This window comes from Ursus arctos, unplaced genomic scaffold (genome assembly GCF_023065955.2).
Source record: "Ursus arctos isolate Adak ecotype North America unplaced genomic scaffold, UrsArc2.0 scaffold_12, whole genome shotgun sequence".
Classification (NCBI taxonomy): Eukaryota; Metazoa; Chordata; class Mammalia; order Carnivora; family Ursidae; genus Ursus; species Ursus arctos.
In genome coordinates this window covers 3,497,876-3,502,414 of record NW_026622786.1, presented here as the reverse complement: position 1 = coordinate 3,502,414, position 4,539 = coordinate 3,497,876, and the positions used below count along the sequence as shown (strand labels likewise).

The following is a 4,539-nucleotide window of genomic DNA, read 5'->3' as shown; positions in this document are numbered from 1 at the left end:
ACAGCACCACCCACATACCCACAATATACAGAATATATACGTGAACCCAGCAAGCAATAGCGTTCCCCAAGTAAAAACCTGAAAATACCGACCGGAGTCCTCAGGACAACAGACAATCAAAAAATCTCACACGCTAGATTCGTTGTCATCTATGACCTAACAGGGAAGAGGTCCCTGTCAACTACCACTCATCAGAGATTAGCCCCAGGAATTTCCTTCATAAAATTAAACCACAATTACATACCGATGCCTGCTGATAGGAGAAAATGGCGATGCACAGTGAGAGAGAGAGAGAGAGAGAAAAGAGTTTTCCAATCACCCTACTTACTGGGTAAAAGGCAAAGAGTTCACTTTCTGCTCACGAGATTCAAAAGAAGAACTGAGCCAATAGCATTAACGGTCCAGGTGTGCAGGAGGAGCCGGCAGAGGACAGGATTCTATTGGCACCAGTGAGAGGTCTCAGAAGGGCTAATTTGTGTGGACATAGCAAAAACCAAAACGGTCAGTTATCTGCATGCCAACTCACCATTGCATAGCAAGGAGAATAAGCCATACAGATTGTTTTCATCAAATAAAAGCAAAACCAACGTTTATTTTAATTTTTTTAATTTTACTTCATTAAGCAATCTCTACAGCCAACATGGGGCTCAAACTCATGATCCTGAGATCAAGAGTCGCATGCTGTTCCAACTGAGCCAGCCAGGTGCCCCCAAGATTTATTTTTCAAAAAGAGAAAAACCATCTAGAGCCAGAGAGATTTTTCTCCCCTTGGGTAAGCTACTTGGCTGGAAGCAAAGCCATCACTCTGAGCAGGCTGCCCCGGACTCAGCTGACTACAGAAAACAATGACAGTGATTGGAGGACTCTGTATTCAATGACTGCACGCTGAAAGGTTAGCTGTCCAACATATGCAGCAGAATGTCTCTGTGTACTGTTCACGATGTCCCTCTGTTGTACCTGCCCTTTAGTTAAGTCAGGAGGGCACCATTTCCCTTATCAGAATATCATAGAGAGAGGTTCAGAGAGATGGTTCCCTTGACAAGGAAACGAAGAAAGGGACATGGATAGGGTGGGAAATAAATGGGAATATATTTGGTACTGTTTCTGTGGAAGACAAATTTGCAGGATTTCCTAAAATTAGAAGCCTATGAATATTGTAATATAGTACTTGCTCTTCCAGCTCTGTGCACTATAGAAATACCTGCACAGGGGGCCAAAGGCATGTGTACAAGAATGATGGTTGCAGCCTATTCATAATCATAAAACCATAAAGCCGACTTAATCGCAAAAGCAATATGAAAGAGGTTAAATAGAGACTACACATATACTATGGAAGAAATGCCTCTGTCCAAAAAAAATGCAGAGGATAATTATGACGAAGATTCTACTGATCAGGACCTTATTGATAGAGCAATTACCAAATCCACGCACTTCCTGGGGACAGGTTACCACTGTTGGCCTCATGCCACAGATGAAAAACACTGAGGCACATCAACACCAAATGCTGGTGAACACGCGGAGCAACAGGAACTCTCATTTATTGCTGATGGGAATGCAAAAACATACAGCCACTTTGGAAGACAGTTTGGCCATTTCCTACAAAACTAAAAATATCTTCTTACTGGAGAGGCCTGCAGTCGGGCTCCCTGCTATTAGCCAGAGGAGTGGAAAAGTTACGCCACAAAAAACCTGCCCAAGGATGCCTACAGCAGCTTTGGTCACAACTGCCAAAACTTAGAAGCAACCAAGGCGTCCTTTAGTAGGTGAAGGGATAAATGAACTGTGGTACTTACAGACAAGGTAGTAATACTCAGCACTTCAAAGAAATGAGCTGCCAATCCTTGACAAGACATCCAGGAATCTTAAATGTGTATTATACGTGAAAGAAGCCGATTTGAAAAGGCTTGCATAGTAGGATTCCAGCTATATGACATTCTGGAAAAGGCAAAACTGTGGAAACAGTAAAAGGATCCGTGGTTGCCAGATAGGGGGCACAGAGGATTTTTAGGGTAGTGGAAATACTTTGTGTGATCCTATAATGGCGGATACTTTCAGGATACATTTGTCCAAAGCCAGAGAGAGGAGAATACCAAGAGTGAACCCCAAGGTAAACTATGGCTTTTGGGTGATGATGATGTGTTAATGTAGGTTCATCAGTTGTAAGAAATGCAGCGCTCCAGTGGGGGATGTTGACAATGAGGGAGGCTATTCATGTGGGGGTGGAGGGCAGGAAGTATGTGGGACATCTCTGTACCTTCCCCTCAATTTGCTGTGAATCTAAAACTGCTCTAAAAAATAAGTCTTAATTTAAAAAAAAAGGAAGCACCTTTAAGAAGAATCTTCCAAAAGTAAGCAATTTTGAACAACGAATGCAAAGAAATTTAGACGTTTTTTTAAATTGAGACACAAAAGTTTAACTTATTCTTCCAGTCTTTAAGGGCAGAAAAAGAAATTTTACCCCACCATACCTGGTTCCTTATATCTGTCTGAAGAGTTCCCGTTTAGAGGTATGAAGCTGATAGCCCAGCAGCTATGTAAGAGAACCAGGTCGGGGATGGGGAGATGGGTCTTACATATGAGTTAGCTTCTGTGAGGTGGACAGGACCCAGAACCCAGCAGGAAAGAGGAATTGAGTTAAAAGTCTGGGGCTCCGTCCCTGGGTGGGCTCGAACCACCAACCTTTCGGTTAACAGCCGAACGCGCTAACCGATTGCGCCACAGAGACACAGGTCCCTTTCTCGCCCTGGCCTTCTCAAGTAGGAAGGACCTACTCACCTCGGGGACGCGCCGCCCACTAGACGACAGAAGTTCTAAAGCCTTGGAAAACCCGGGACCGGGACCGGAATCGACGCAGCTCGTTCATCACGTGAAACCGCTGTGTTGGGCGATTCTGAAGACAAAAGGGCAGCCCACGGCCTCGCCGGGTTTGCTCCCCACCCGCCTTCAGTGCTGGGTCCTCGCGGTCTGAGGCGCGCGGGCTGCACGGGAAGGTGCAAGTTGGTGGGCTCGCCTGAGGGCCCTTCCCGTTTCCCGCCTTCACCGGACCGCCGCTGGTCGCCACTTCTCCTGGCCAGGACGAATGTGCGGCCTGGAGGGGGTGGGAAAGAGATAAGCGGTCGGAAGGAGAGCATGTGTCCGCCGTTTGGGGTTGCCTTCGGGGCCGGTGGGGTACTTCCGCTGCCTTCCTGGCTTCCCTTGCCGAGCGGGGAAGCTCTACGAGGGCAGTCGTTGTGGTGATGGTGGCTCTTGTGTCCCCACGCCAAGCACAGGGTCACATATTCACCAGGACGCTCTACTGGGACGTGTTAAATTCCGTGGCCGTCTTGGCTTTTAGGCCCTTGACGAACTGAGGAGCCCCGTGAATGGAAATAATGAAAAGCTTTTCAAATGGAAATTTCTTTTTTCGAACTTCTCAAACTTCTAAGCATTCACTGCGCAGCATCCCCAGCGGGGGCAACAGGAAAGGCCTCCCGCGGGCCATGCACGCGCGAGCTCCGCGCGCTCCGTGGGGGCGGCCGGGGGCGCAGGCCGCGCGAAGGCACCGGGAGCAGAGGGAGGCGCCGCGAGGCCGGGAAGCTGCGGAGGCGGGTCCCGGGGCAACAAGACCTCCCCGCGCCGTGCGCAGCGGTAAGCGCCAGATCCTGGAGAGAGGAGAACGGTTCTTGTATCGTAGCTGAAGGAGGAGGAAGGAAGAGGAAAGAGAACCTGCAAGAACGACAACCGCGTAGAACTATAGCGCTCGCTCGCTCTCAAAAAAAAAAAAAAAAAAAAAAGACAGCAAACTATTATGAAGGCTGTTGGTCAGAGGGACGTCGAGCACAGCGGTTGCCAGCCGGTCCGTGGCTCTCCGTCGCTGGGTAGTGCTTAGTAGTCTGCGTTGCCCTCGGTTCCAATCCGCCTCAAAGCAGTATCTCGTCAGGCTGTGGCGAGGGTTACAAACCTGCAGGAGCTGCGCCCCTTGCCAGAGCGGCTGGAGAGCACGGTGCCCGTGACTCCCGAGCTCTGCGCTGAGGAAAGGGGAAACCCCACCGTGCACGCTTGAGCCACAGTCGTCTGGAAATGCTGAAGGAGGTGAGGGAGGTGCCACCGCGTATTGATCTTTCTAAAAATGAATGGTGAGGCTACAGCCATTTTTCTGGTTGAGATATTTCAAACATCAGCGCGGGGCCTTTTTAGATCCAAAAGGAAAGGAGATGAAATGAGTGATCGCATTCCAGTTGGATACTTTAAATAAAATCTAACAAATAAAATAAAATCTTAACTTGAGGGGCGCCTGGGTGGCACAGCGGTTGGGCGTCTGCCTGCGGCTCAGGGCGTGATCCCGGCGTTCTGGGATCGAGCCCCACGTCAGGCTCCTCCGCTGTGAGCCTGCTTCTTCCTCTCCCACTCCCCCTGCTTGTGTTCCCTCCCTCGCTGGCTGTCTCTATCTCTTACGAATAAATAAAATCTTAAAAAAAAATAATCTTAACTTGATAACATTTCCCCCGCCCCAATTTTTCTCGAACAGTAAATGATTGAACATCGAGTGCACCAATCTTA

General features: G+C 48.8%; 1 non-coding gene across 1 annotated transcript; it reads right to left on the bottom strand.

Moving 5' to 3' along the window:
- Nucleotides 1–2,651: 2,651 nt before the first annotated feature.
- TRNAN-GUU (transfer RNA asparagine (anticodon GUU)) lies at nucleotides 2,652–2,725 on the bottom strand. The gene has a single exon. It is a non-coding gene; the product is annotated as a tRNA-Asn (tRNA).
- Between the last annotated feature and the right edge of the window lie 1,814 nt (nucleotides 2,726–4,539).